Source organism: Podarcis vaucheri (assembly GCF_965113315.1).
Source record: "Podarcis vaucheri genome assembly, chromosome: 4".
Lineage (NCBI taxonomy): Eukaryota > Metazoa > Chordata > Lepidosauria > Squamata > Lacertidae > Podarcis > Podarcis vaucheri.
In genome coordinates, this window is record NC_138762.1 from 61,022,877 (window position 1) to 61,038,140 (window position 15,264).

The window sequence follows — 15,264 nt, forward strand, 5'->3', positions numbered from 1 at the left end:
TTAAACCACAGAAAGTGTGGCATTTTATCTTCTATAGTCATTGGTTGACGACTAATGGAAAGGAAAAATAAAGCCAGGTATTATTGGCCTGGGACAGTATGGAAATACATAGCAACATTATCTCTTCTCATTACTAAACTAAACTAAATATCTAAGGAAAACCACTAGTTTTTGAAATGTTAACAATACAGTTATTCTGGCTTGTTGCCATCAAATTCTCAAAAAATAAAAACCAGCACTCTGGCCAAGATCTATGCTTCTAGCAATCCCTGAATTCTACTCCCAAAATTATGTTGGTACTGAAAAATGGCAGCACTTTTCATGAATCTGTCACATGTGTACCGTGGACCAGTTTTTATTGTCTCCCCCATTGGTACTTTCCTCAAGAAGCATGTTGCTCTCTCATAGTATCTACATTCTCACTTTCAGTTCTTCTCAATTTCTCATTTCCCCGATCTTCAGGTCTCCACATTTCCACATCAGTGTGCAATTTTAAAAATAAAAGTCATCATAAAAATACATTGGCTTTTAGTGCAAATTTATCCTACTTTGTACATTTCTGATGCAACTTTCCCTAATATAATGAAATTTTGTATGTTATTTTTACTAATATGTACATTTTAATGCATGCTATACCCTAGTATATGCTCTCCTTTTTTTACATATTACTTGGCTTGAGATATGCATTCAAAATTCAGAAAAGTGTAATTTTTGAAGGATGGCTTTGTTTCAATTCATATATTGTTAGGAATGTTCAGCTTTAACTGCAAAGTGAATCAAATTTCTCCATCAGCTCTAGTCTTAATTAAGACTACAAGCTTTAGGCTGCAAATCTATTTGATCTGAACAGGACTTATTTCTGAGTAGGACTACAATGTTTAGGACTGCATTGTAGCTGTCAGTTTATTTCGTTTTATCTGGTGGTGCAAATTTTAATAAGAATGTTAGGGGCACGCTTCTTTATTTTTTGAGGCTGCATTGAAGTGCTTTGTAATAGGGATTGGGAAAGAAAATATTAACTTTCTAACAATTAGTGTTAGCTTTTGTTTATGAGGCTGTTCATTATCTACAGTACCGTCAATAATTCAAAATAGGTACTTATAATGAGGATTTAATAATATGCAAATATATTACAATTTAATTGATTGATCAGTTGCTTAAAAGGCAGATAGATGATTAATCAACTGAAATTATTGAGCCAGTCGACAGCCCTAATTTTCACCCATATGCACCGCACAACCTGACTTCTCTTTCTCATGAAATCACCTTTCTTTCTGACTTTCAATATAAAATCTGAAGACGGCTTATAGCAGAAGATTGCAGATGATCAAAGCCACATGGACAGAATGCAGGGGCAAATCAAAGCATGAGCAAAACACCACTTTCTACAGAGAACAGCTACACCAAAATAAACATATTAACTTTCTCATGAGCAGCTGAACATGTGTAAGAAACTTGTACACAGGTATGAACACCCCCAATGTCACCTAAAACAACTGGCACTGTTTGGAATCACGAGGACTAGAGTCTTACTTCCTTTTTAGGGGAAAGGCCGTGGCCTGCTTTGCACACAGAATCTCCTAGGTCAGTGTTTCCCAACCTTTTTTGGGCAAAGGCACACTTGTTTCATGAAAAAAATCTCAAGGCACACCACCATTACAGCCCCGTGACGTCAGCGCGCAGCGTCACGCCGGGAGGGACGCACGAAAGTGTAAGTTTCAATTTTTCCCCTCCCCCTTGCCTTCCTTCTGTGCCAACCACCAAAAAGCCAAGAAAAAAGCCAAGACTTTAGGGCAGCAGGTCGACACGGAAGAAGCTCCTACCTAAGGACAGGTGCGACGGCCGTGTCCTCTTCTGCCACACTTGGCAGCCCTGCCTCACGGTCGTGACTCCCACCCTGATTTCTCCCCGCAGGTCGAGCGGCACAGGCAGCCCAATGTGTCCAGCCCAGACACAAGCCCCGCTTCCCCACTCTAGATCCTGAATGCGACCAAGTGCTCTGGACTCCCGAGCAGGGTGGGAAAGAGGACTCGCATCTGGTAGCCTCCGGGCTCCTCGCCTGCTCGAGGGATGGCATTGCAGGCAAGCTGCCGGCCGTCGCCATCGCCGCCCCCTCATGCGAGTGGACCTGCCCAGAGTGGTGGGCCGGGGGAGGCTCGCTCTCTGTGGGGATGTGGCCCGCACGCGCGGCCCCGCTTCCTCCTGCCCAGGGCTGAGCTCCTTACCCGCGATCTCGGTCTCGCGCACGCGGATCCCACTTATTCCGAAGCTTGCGCCACTAGCCGGGGCTCTCACACCGTGCCAGGGCGAGGCGGCGCGGCCCACTGATGTCATCGTGGCTCGCCGCCACCCTCGACTTCCCTGTTCCCTCCCCTCCCTCGGGTCGCTGTGGTTACCGAGGACTGCAAGCTGTGGTTACCGAGGACTGCAAGGACTGCAAACTTCGCGCATGCGCAGGCCCAGTAGCGAGCGGCGATGGGATGGAGCGAGCGGCGATGGGGCTAGCCGGAGAAGAGAGGGCGAGCCCCCTCCGCTCCGGCCCTAAATAGGGCAAGCCATGCCCCCTCCAGCCAGCCGATTGGCTGGCCAGGAGGCGTGGCCGGATGGGATTCCCCTGCTCTCGCGGGGGCTGAGACCAGCCCCTGCTCACGTGGGGAAGGGCGTGATGCCCGCAACCCCACCTCCTGGGGCAGGCCCGGAAGTGGCTATGCGCGAAAACTTCGCGCATGCGCAGGCCCAGTAGCGAGCGGCGATGGAATGTGGGAGGGAGCTCGCTCGCCGCCCCTCGTGTGCTCGCCGCCGCCGCCCCGCCTCTCACCGCCCGACTCGCCCGCCTCCCTCCCACGGAACACAAGGCAACGTTCCACGGCACACTAGTGTGCCGCGGAACACCGGTTGGGAAACACTGGCCTAGGTTCCATCTATTGTGGCCTCCCCAGGTGGGATTGGGAGTTACTGCTTGACTGAAACCCTGGAGAGCGCTGTTCCTGGTCCCCTCTTTTTTGCATATACGGTATTTAGGTTTTGATCTAGCTGTTGATTTTTGCAGTGAAAAAAAACAACAACAATAGCAATTTCTCTGTGGAAGCAGTGGCGGAGCTTCATGCTCCGGCACTGGGGGGGGGGGTTGAGAGCAGGCGGGGGTGGGGCTGGCGCGCATCCTGGGGGTGGCAGCCATGATGGCTCCCCACCGGGATCGCGCTGCCAGGGACGGTGCACTCCCCCCGCACTCCTCTTCCTCCGCCAGTGTGTGCAAGATGGTTTTGGAGGGAAAGGTTTCAGTTTCACCAAGGTGGGAAAACAGACTGTCCCTCTTATCTACATTGTAATACTGGAATATTTATATACCACATGCCCTCTGTGTGAAATCCTGGAGAGCTGCTGAAAGCCAGTGTAAACACTACTGAGCAAGATGGAGCCAATGGCCTGACTTTGTAGAAGGCAGCTTCCTGTGCTGCTCCTGTGCACTTTCACTCCACAGACACACAGGACACACACTCTCTGCTCACAGCAAACTCCCTGTACTTGGTGCCAGCAACTTGATTCTAAAGATCTGTCACATGGAAGATGGAGCAGGCTTGGTATGAGTCCTACTCTGGCAGGTAGGACTCAAACCAATGGATTCAAGTTACAAAAGAAGAGATTTCGACTAAACATCAGGAAGAACTTTCTGACTGCAAAAGCTCTTTGAAAATGGAACAGACTCCCTTGGAAAGTGGTGGAATATTCTTTATTTGAGTTTCTAAAGCAGAGGTTGAATGGCCATCTGTCATGGATGCTCAGTTGAGATTCCTGCATTGCAACGGCATGGACTAGATGACCCTTGGTGTCCCTTCAAATTCTACAATTCTACGATTCTATGAACTAAAATACAGCCACAGTAAAATGACAGTACACAGCCACAACTAAAAGCAGGAGCAAAACCAAAGGAATTATTATTTTCACCATTAAAAGCTGGGGGAAATAAAAATACGTTCACCTATCATCTGAAAGCCATTCAAATTCAATGCGAGGCAAGCAAGCTACAGGGGTAGGAATTCCACAACTGAGGTCTCACTGCTGAAAAAGCCCAGTCCCTCAAGGTGGTTATGCTGGTGTGGCCCAAAAGCCAAATAACATGGCAAAGTGGTCTAAAATTGTTTAGGGCTTTAAAAAACAGTCTGGTAGGCTATAAGGTTCTTTAAGAACATGATTAATGGTCTCCCCTTGGACACATGCTATTTAGGGTCAAGAAAACTGAATGTGGATTTTGCCCATGATGCATACATAATTAAAAATAAATTAATGGAGATTGACTCTATTGAAATCTCTTGAGCATCTTGGGTGTCCTTAACCACACAAAATTACTGCCACTGTTTCCCCGGGACATTTGAAAGCTTTTGTAGGCTCTTAGTTCATCCTCAGCTTTCTAAAGCTGGTCTCCTCCTGTCTCTCTGAAGAGGCCACTGACGGTCTCATTGAAGCTGGTTCTGAGGATTCTAGTTTTTTTCTCTGAACATTCTAGACTTTGATGTTGGATGAAACCATGAATAAACTCTTTTGTCTTCTGTGTTCCAACCACAGGAAGTTACAGTTAAAAGTCATTATATCAAGAAATGCTCTTTTATATCGATACTTCAGGCTTTGATACACTTTATTTTGGGGTTGCAGTCAGGGGTATTGAATTATTAAATCAAAGATTGATTATGCTTCTGTGGAGTATGTCAGTATAATCCACTCTTAATCTGACCAGTATGTTTCCTTTTCTTCAGTATTTCAGCTTCCTGCAACCTCTCTGATCCTTTTCCCCCAGCACCTTGCCAGAGTTCTTGGTCTTTTCAGTGTTGGTCTAAACATCCCCTTTGTTTCATTTCCTGCCATTCCTTGAGTAACGGGAAAATCAGGATAAAAAAATTCCTTCCAGTAGCACCTTAAAGACCAACTGTGTATCTGAAGAAGTGTGCATGCACACGAAAGCTCATATCAAGAACTAACTTAGTTGGTCTTTAAGGTGCTACTGGAAGGAATTTTTTTATTTTGACTATGGCAGACCAACACGGCTACCTATCTGTAACGGGAAAATCAGGGTTACCTTTGCAAGATCAATATTTTGGAAGGAGAACACTGGGCGTTTATGGTGTCTTTGTTTTTGAAAACATATTTCTTTATACATTTATAGGGACGAGGAGTAGGAAGGGTGTAGCTGGGAACCAAAGCAAAACCAGCAACCTAAAATTCCCTTGCCAGCTGACTCTGTGTACACAAAGGCCAAACTGGTCCTCAGTCTCCTTTCTAGCAGGAGATCTGCCAGGTTAAGAGCTGAGATGAGAGTCTAGATGCACTGGACCTTGGGCTTTCCCACCTGAGCCAGGACCTCCCTGGTATAAGTCCTGAACCTGGGCTGAGCCACCTGCTGGTATAAGTTCCTCACTGTAGCTCAGACAGCAGAATTTAAGCCAGCGGAATTTATACTGGCAGAACTCCTGCAAAAGGGGTGTTCCAGGGGTGTGGCTGGGGCAGGGCAAGGAGGTCTACATCTGTTTCAAACCCTTTTCAACTCAGTCACATGACCTCTCAACCTAGTCAAACGTAGCTGGCAAAAAAGGGTGGTGTAAGCCAAATTACTCCTGACTGGGATTTGGAAAAGGGTTAATTTGAAATGGCATAAATTACACTGGCTTTCTATAGTTAAGATTGCTAGGACCGATGATGTTACCCACAATCCACAGGTAGCATGTCATTTTTTTTACTGATGCAGTTTTCCCCAAGCCAGCTGCACTCTGACTTAAGAACCATAGGCTTACTCAATGCTTCATAGATCTCTGTTGGGCATAACTGAAACATCTGCCTGTCTGCTGGGGGTGGTCCTGCATGTCAGCAGAGAGGGATCACAGAGGGACATCCCACTTCCCACCTGCTGCCTTGTCCTAATCCTGTTCTCAGAACTAAGGCTGCAATCCTAACTGTGTTTAATCAGAACTAAGTCCCATTGATTTTGATGGAACTTATTTCCCGCTAAATGGGTTAGGAATGTAATCTTTACTCCCAAATAAATTTGCCTTAAAGCAAGAAGGGGGAGATCTCTGCCCACCCAGAGCATCTGCAAACAGGAAGGGGAAGATCTGTCTCCTCTCACTCACTTTGATTTTCAAAAGTGCCAATACTGGGAAAACTCTCTATAATCAGGAGCCATGGAGGGTAAAGGGAGCAGAGAGTGTGCTGCAAAAAGGCAGAGAATCAAGCAGCACAAAGACAGTCTGAACAATTCAAGCCTAGAATGCACAAGCAGCCCCTTCCCTCCCCCTTCCTCCCCCTTGCCAACAATACCCCGTCCATCTCTGCACAAGAGAGCATCAATTGTGCCACTCGCCATAATAAATGATTGCTGGCTTTTTTAAAAAAGGTGACATGAGGGGAAGCTCTGTGTGTGAGAGAGGGAAGGAGGGGGGAGGGGCTATTAATGCTAGGGAGTTTAAACATTGAATCTGTGATGTGTCCATTTAGATGTTTCCTCTCTTACTTAAGAGTAAATCCCATTGTATCTGGCAATGTATAGCACCATGGCTGCTGATGATTTCCAGGGGGATGAAAGCTTCACCAATAGGAACTGGGAGTGGAAGGAGGGGTAGCGAAATCAACCAAGCAATTTGCATCTGGTGAAGACACCATGCCCCCCTCATTTGGAGGGACAGCAGGACCTGGTGTAGAAACACATCAAAGCATAGTGGTGTGTACAACACTGCACAAATTATAATTTAAATACAGCGGGGGGGGGGGAAACCTCACTGTGTTTTAAGCCAGCAGTGTGTACCCAGCCTAAGACTTAGGTTAGGCAACTCACAAATGTCATTCTTTCCTCAGCCACTTCAATTTCTACATGATAATAGAAGAATTCCATCCCATTGTCTTCTCCTTTCCCCATAATAAAACCCAAATGGATGATCCTTCAGTTTGCAGGATCAACTTCCATGATGACTACCAGACAAGACTGCTGCTTATGTACTGGCAAATGTTGTCCATCCCCTTCCTTACAGTGAAAAACAATTATCCTAAAACACAGTGAGGGAAACAGTGGGTTTCTGGGGGTTTTCCTGTTCTTATTCTGTTTCTCACAGCTACAATAAACCTACCATTAAAATTTTGCACTGGTCATTTCTTTGTCAGAGGGCAAACGGGCAAATTTAGCAGGGGGTCAAATACTTCCCCCCCTCACTGTACATATATTTAAACAAAAAATACTATCAGGGATTGTGACTCTCACAAATCTCAATTTGAAGAAAGCACTTTCTGCTGTTGTGGGTCCCCCCCCCCCGCCCAATGCTTTGTGGTTTCTCATTGCCAGCACAAAATGGAAGGGGCTGCTTACATTTCTTTTTGCTCTCATGACCTAGACTTATATTTGCTGAAATCTATAACAGATACCCAACACACTTCCTCTATACTACCCCTGTTCTTTATGCTACCCCATCAGTGGCGTAGCGTGGGGGGTGCAGGGGGGGCCGGCCGCACCGGGCGCAACATCTGGGGGTTAGGGTTAGGGGGCACAAATCCACGGGTTAGGGGGCGCAAATCCACGGGTTAGGGGGCGCAAATTACTTGCCTTGCCCCGGGTGCTGACAACCCACGCTACGCCACTGTACCCCATTAACTGATCCCACAATTTCCAAGCCAAAAGGCCAGTTTTTCATAACTGTACTTTTGTCCAGAAATCAAAAAAATATAACCCGGGAGTGACAATGAGCATGGGTAGAGTGTATACACACCAGAGCAGAGAACTTTTTCCTTACATTATTCTGCATTTGCAAGGTGCACTGACAATACCATACATAAAGTAAAAGAAGTCATTATGTAAGAAGAAAGTTTAGTGATGTTGGTACAGTACATTAGAAGAGGGCTGGATAGCCATTTTCATTTCCTTTTTAGTAGTCATAATGGTGTTATATATCCTCTGGGGGGAAATACAGTGGTACCTCGGGTTACAGACGCTTCAGGTTACAGACTCCACTAACCCAGAAATAGTACCTCGGGTTAAGAACTTTGCTTCAGGATGAGAACAGAAATCGTGCAGCGGTGGCACAACGGCAGCGGGAGGCCCCATTAGCTAAAGTGGTACCTCAGGTTAAGAACAGTTTCAGGTTAAGGACGGACCTCCAGAACGAATTAAGTTCTTAACCCAAGGTACCACTGTACTGAATTTTAGGCTAAAATCTCCAGTGTGCTTTCTTAGAAACATCATGTATTTATTACATTTTCATCCTACCCTTCCTCCAAGGGGCACAGAGTGATGGATATGGGATTTCCTTCCACTGCACCCTTATGATTATCCTCTGAGGTAGACAGGATGCTGAAGGATAGTGACTTGTACAAGGCAACTGCAGGGATTTCGTGACCAAGCAAGGACATAACCTGAGGTCTCTGGTCCAAATCCAGCACTCTGTTCAGTACATCACACTGACTCTTAATCAAGTAGGATGTGAAGAGTCATGAAGCAAACATAGAGCTGAATCCACAGCCCTGCATATGCTTAACTCTTGAAGTGAAACAACTTAACTTTGCCTGGATCATGTTCATAGTTAGGATGGGATACTAATAATATATACACAGACACCTTTTTTATATATTGTATGTAAGAATTCATACTGAGAGGAATTCATCCTTTAAAGTGAATCTTGGATAAATGTGAAGGAAAAATAATGGGGAGAAACCCATTTGAAAGCCATTGCTTGAGTATAAAGGTAAAGGGACCCCTGACCGACTCTGGGGTTGCGGCGCTCATCTCGCTTTACTGGCCAAGGGAGCTGGCGTACAGCTTCCGGGTCATGTGGCCAGCATGACTAAGCCGGTTCTGGCGAACCAGAGCAATGCACGGAAACGCCATTTACCTTCCTGCCGGAGCGGTACCTATTTATCTACTTGTACTTTGACGTGCTTTCGAACTGCTAGGTTGGCAGGAGCAGGGACCGAGCAATGGGAGCTCACCCTGTCACAAGGATTCGAACCGCCGACCTTCTGATCGGCAAGTCCTAGGCTCTGTGGTTTAACCCACAGAGTTGTTCCAAATGTTTGCTTCCATGAAAGGTTTTCCCTCTTCCTAACTCAGCTGCATGAAATCATCATACGGTATTTATGCCATCACACTGTTGCCTTGGAAATGGATGTGATATAATATGCAACGTTTTGCCATTGAAGGATTGAATGGGAACAGCAGATGGCTGAGTAGATGGAGGGAAAACATTGTTTAAACAACAGAGATATTTTATACATAGCAAAACTAGCAAAGGAAATTGCTACAACTCATCAGTGCAAGTCTTCGCTTGTAAAACTTTCCTTAGGCTCATAGGGCAAGGGTGAGATGTGGAATAATACTTCCAAGGTAGGACCTTAGCATTAAATATTAGATTTTGCCTGCAAACAATAGAAGTGTGAATTTCCCAGAGGAGAGCCTACTGTTTCTTCTCAGTATTAGTTAGACAGTCACAACTTGTCCATCTTAGCTGACTCAGCAGACACTTCTGCAAAACAAACAAGCAGAAAGGCTTGTTGTGTAAAATAACATAAATGCAATCCATCTGAAATCTTTCAGATACAAAAAACATTTTGATACTAGACCACTACCAAATGAAGATAAATTATGAATGTCTGGAGCATCAGACAAAACTTTGGCTTCTGTTATTATTATCTTCTGAACTCCACATTCAACATCAGAAAGTTTCCATGTCTTCTTGAACTAGACTGCACATGTACCCACACATCTCTTTAATATTTAACACTAAACATTAAAAATAGTGAAGGCCTTGAAGTCAGCGAGAAAGGGATCTAGCCAGCAGCGATAAAGGAAATGAAATATCCCTCCTATTACCTGGTAATGAGTCTTCCATTCAGTATTGAGTGAGCATGTGGTAGGTGTTTGGCTGAGCCCACGACATACAATAACAGAGATTATTCTTGCACCTTGCCTGGGCAGATCTCTCTTCATGGGATCAGGACTATAGAAAGACTGGTGGAGACAATCTTAATTATTATGGTTTTTAATAGAAACAATGCTGATGGTTTGTTAATCTTGGAGCTCTTCAGTGGCGTTGCCAGTTTTCCTCTAATCTTTCAGCCAGAGATCTAGTCAAGCAATCTTATTATAAAGCATATTTTAAGTCCTATCTATCAAATACAGGAGCAGCTGGCCCAGGAACAACCAATATCTACATTTTTTTTTAAGGGAGCTTAGACAACAAATGCAGCAAGGGTTCTAAAGCAGTGATTCCCAAACTTTTCCCCAATGGGCCAGTGAAAAATTGCTGACCACTTTTGCTGCAATTGTAGTTCCATACAATTCAAATTGCAATACAATAAAATACAATGTAAGAAATAAAAGAAGCAATAAAATACAATTAAAGTGCAATGCAAATATTCAATGCCATGGATGTGCTGAATCCCATCTTCAACCACAAATCCACAGATATGCTGGGGATCATGCTTAACTTTGGCAGGATCATGACCAGTGTTGTTGAGGATTGGCATTAAAGATACACTAACTGGCAGGCGGTGGCAGAGAGCAGTGCATGGCGAGGTGTGGCCGTGTGCAGTGGCAGCAGTGAGTCGCAGTGGCAGGGGTGGAGGCCAGGCGCCCATAGGAAAAAAAATGTGTGTGCCTGGGCCCCCAGGAGTTAGTGCCAGAGGCAATGCACATCAACTTTGGGGGAGCCCAGTCCCCTCACATATTTCCTAGGAGTTGACTCCTATGCTCCAAGGATACACGGCCTGCTGCTGCCTAAGTGGGGTCCTTGGAGATCAGACTGATCTCTCAGCAAATATGAAGCACAGATTATCTCTCCCCCCCAATGGTGGGTGCTGCCCTTTGGGGGGGGGGTCTCCTGAGCTCTGCTTCCATCTGGAGTGATTCAGACCAGGAGTCGTTCTCTCCACCGTGGACCTTTGGTTCCCACTTCAACCATCTGGTAAGATTGATTTGATTCCTCCCCTTGTTCCCGATGTAGATCTCCACTGTCCACTCTGTCCCCCCCCCCCCTATTTTTTATTGATTTTCACAAAATTATAAACACACTGACAAATAAACCAACAAACAGAAATCAAACCTTATTGAAACTAATCTTATTAACATTCAAAAGTGACTTCCTCGTATCCCCCTGGTTGAATTTCAGTGCACATCATTTTAACGGTTTTCCAAATCAAAATTCTTATAAACTTAACTTAATCACTTAACATCATTCTTTCTTCCCAATTCAGCATTAAACGTGTTAATTCATCACATTACTTATTTAAACCCTAAGCCTAACTGGTAATTGCAAGCTTTTTTCCGATTCCATTGTCCGCTCTAGGGGAGGGGGGGCTCCCTTTTGTGGTTCGCCTCAGATGCCAAAATGTCTTGTGCCCGCCCTGCTCACAAGTAAGCGTGTATCATAGGAGCCAACTCCTGGGGGCCGAGGTGTTTCAAATAAAATATTTGAAGCAGCCAGCCCCCTAAAGTGGATGGGCATTGCCGTTCAAAAGGTGTGCGTGCACCGTGTCACGTGATTGATTATGTGGGGCAGAGCTTACCTGCCCTCCCCCAATATTTTACTTAAGTTGGCACCCCTGGCAGCTGTATACTAATAGGACGGTGGCCTTGAGAGACAGATGAGAAGCCTCCCGGAGACATTTAACTCCCGCTTTCATTATCGACCCTATGCTCTGGTGGTGGTCTCTATTCTTTTCTGCTGCCTATTTAGAGAAGAACAGAGTGGCCCGGCGGACGTTGCGCCCTCCCCCATCTCATCCCATTATAAACCAGTATGGCCGTGTGGTAGATCTCTGCATGTTTCAGCCGAATGTCGGTTGGGAGAAGCGAGCAAGCGAAGGAGAGAATACACAGAAAAGGAGAAGCGCGCTCCTATTCGAGGTTCTCGGGAAGCAAGGAAGGCGCGGAGCCAAAGCCTTTCTCTCCGGAGGACGAGCTTTCACTCTGCCTTCCCCTTCCTCCTTCCCCAGTAATAAGCAGACTCTGATCTGCAGGGCTGAGCGTGCGTTTGGCGGCCGCAGCAGAAGCAGAAGCAGGCAGGCAAGCAAGCAGGGAGGCAGGCCGGGGCCGCCCTCGGGATGGCTTGTTTGCGCTCAGAACCCTGCAGCTGCTTTTGCTGGAGATCCGGGGGCGGGTCACGTGCTCAACAGCCCCGAAGAAGGAGGTTTCAGCTCTCGGCAGCGGTGGCAACTGAGAACGGAGCCGCTGAAGCCCCAGAAAAGAGGCTACGAGGGCGTCGCTCCCCCCAAGTTACATAGAGGCTGGTGGGCAACTAGACCGGTTTAGCAGGATGCAGAGCCTGGGCTGGGTCACCCGCAGTAAGCCTAGGGCTACAGCCCAAGGCGGAGCCAAGAGGGGCAGGAAGGGGCAGCTGCCACCCCTAAATCAATAAAAAAATACATAGCTAGCTGAGGTTCTGTCCCCCCAACACAAAAAACCCGCCCCACAAAAACCCTGGCTACGCCCATGGCTGCAGCTGCATGCACACTTACCTGGAAGTAAATGGCAAGGCACGTATAGGCTTGCGCTGGAACTGGAAGGCATTCCTTCCGACTGCACCATTGGGTGCATCTATCCTGCTTGCTTCAAGCAACAGCAAATTGCACTCATTCTGTGATCAGCTGCATCATATTCCCCCTACAGCCACCCCGAAAAACTGGAAAGAGAGGGGGACAGCTTATCTATTTTTACGACAGCACCATGTACTTCAAGTTCACTAATTCGGAACAGCCACCACGCTCTAGCTCCGTGTTCACAATTTCAGGCTTTAGGCTTGCAAGAATGTGCCCTTCGGAAGTCGCGAAGGAAGTCGCGACTGGCAATTCCAGTACAGTGGTCAGTAAAGGAGGACTTATTCAGTGCGGCTCTTGCATCCCAAGCTTGAATGTGCCACAGAGTTTTCTCAGCTGCCACTCGGAAACATGCAAAAAGAGGGATTCTGCTGAGCTTTGTTAGTCTGCAGCACCAGAAACCCAAAGGCTGGTGGGTTTTAAGATGCCCCTCGTAAATCCAAAGCAGCTTCTCTAATTCTCGCTAGTCTGTAAATCCGGAATCCTAAAAATTGTTTCCCAAGAGCATTTGCTGGTACTAGGGTAATCCCCTCTAAAACGCTCTAGTCCGCCAGGAAAGCGATTCAAGGCCTCTGTCAACCACATTCTGTTCCTCCATATTGCTCGGGAGCAAACTGTAACTGAAATAAGGGAAACTTTTTAGGTTCTACTCTCGGAACTGCGCTCTTTCTTATTCAATAGAACATGCTTTTAACGATGTTGCTTAAGAACAGAGAGTTAAAGGTTATCTTCATCTTTCGGTCCCCAACTTCCGCCAGCTGTAGGGCAACTTCAAACCCCAGACGGATTTGTTCTTCCAACAGAGGTATCACTGAGGTGCCGTCCTACCCTAGGGCTGCGATTCCATGCACATTTACAGTACTTGAAATAAAGTCGCAAGTAAAGATGCATAAAATCGCACCCTTCCCTGACTTTAATCTACAAGCGATTAATTTAGCATCCGGATCCTTAAATATGATAGGTAGAAGTTATAATGAAATTGTTCCTCTGCTGCACCCAGGAATCTGTTTTTAGGATTTTCTGGAATTTATGAACCGACAGAGAATGGAATGTGTTTGAGCAGGTGCAGAGTGCAGAGTGCTTTTTTTCTTCGCCACTGAACAATAATTACAGTGATGCGCCTGACATTCTGGCTAAGAGAGCTTTGTGGAAGCAAGTCCCCGTCAGCCCGGAAAATCTGTTTTCAATGAACGTCTGAAGAAACAATATAACCATGCAGAAATGCTTTTTTCCCCGGTAGTAACCGCAACCTGCCAAACATCTGCGATTAGAAACCAGGATAAACACAAACTTGAGCTCCAGCATCTCTATTTACATAAGAGGATGCCAGGAAATTAATGTGTTTACCACTGGAGCGTAAGGTTGCGAACCTAAGCACATTGGAAAAGAGGCTCCACTGAAACTACCCGAGGTTTTCCTTTCAAGGCGAAGCTGTGCAAGAGGAAGTGCCAGAGTTTTTTGACCCAGTTCGCAGCTGAGAGACTCGGTTACGGTCTGAGGACGAAGCAGCGAGCCGAACCTGCACAGCAGGAGAAGAATTTACAGCTGGAGGCGGGGGGGGGGGGAGGGAGAGAAGCAACGTGAGTGGCAGGAGGAGGAGGGGGGTCACACCGCAGCATCCCTTCCCTTCCACCTCCATGGAAACCCGCCGCGCGATTTGCTTGCTAAAGGGACAGCTCCGTGGAGACGAGCGGGCTGCGCTTGCAAAGCGAGCGCGTAAGCGGGGCTGTCCTCCCTTGACAAGGACAGTTGGCATGTGTGACAGCTGCACAGTGGCGGGGGATTATCTCTCTGGCGCACACACCCGCCTCGGCGTGGCAGGCAGCGGGCGAGCCAAGCGGCGCAGTTCCGGGCGCGGCCAGCAGAGGCCGCCAGAGGGAGCCCGAGCGCCGCCTCGCACAAAGGCTCCTTTCCTCAGCTCCTCACCGACCCCGCCCCCAGTCTCGCAGCCAGGCTCCTCGGAACCACCCCGCTCTCGGGCGGCCTCCGCGAAGGCCTCAGGAGGTGAGCGCGGCGCGCTGCGGCCTCCCCTTCAACCCGCTCCAGGGCCGGCTTGCCCGGGGCCTCCGCCAGCAGCAGGCTCGGCCTGGGCAGCGCGGCAGGCAAGCTTCGGGCGCCCGCCAGACTTTCCCGGCCGGCGCTCTCCCCTTTCAAGCGAGCGAGCGCCTGGGCCCTCGGGGCTTCCGAGCGAAGCCGCCATTTGCATCCCTGGCGGGTGAAGCCGAAGGGAGCCGCCTCCAGGGGGCAGCGGCGGCCGCTGCCAGGCAAGCGAAGGGGCGGGGCTTGGCTGCCGGCGGGGCTCTCTAGGCGCAGACTCGGTTGCCTGCTCCAGGGAGCCGCTGGTAGTTCCCGTCTGGCCCCTTAAGAAGCAGCAGCCTCGTGGCGGGAAGCCTTCCTCCTCCCCCTCCCAGCCGCAAAGGGCTATCTCTCGCGCTCCCTGCGACTGAGGTCCACTTAAAGCTGAGAAGGGGGGGGGGGGTTTGCAGCCCCCTCCGGAAAAAGCGTGGCTTTGGCGGGAGCATAGGGACCAACTCTTAGGAGCCGAGGTCTCTTCTCCGCCCCCAATAACATATTTGAGGGGCCCGCCCCGAAGCTGATGAACATTGACATTCAAATGGTGCACATGCGAGCGTCTTGTGATCGATTATGCCGGACGGGGCTTACCTGTCCCCGTCCCCCCCCCCCCAGTATTTTATTCAAGTT

At 47.8% G+C, this 15,264-nt stretch overlaps 1 long non-coding RNA gene across 1 annotated transcript; it reads right to left on the reverse strand.

Moving 5' to 3' along the window:
• Positions 1-8,849: 8,849 nt before the first annotated feature.
• On the reverse strand, positions 8,850-14,459 carry LOC309531520. Its single transcript, XR_014219350.1, has 3 exons — positions 12,484-14,459; positions 9,839-9,976; positions 8,850-9,491 (listed from the first exon to the last, which is right to left on the reverse strand). It is a non-coding gene; the product is annotated as an uncharacterized lncRNA (long non-coding RNA).
• Positions 14,460-15,264: the final 805 nt, after the last annotated feature.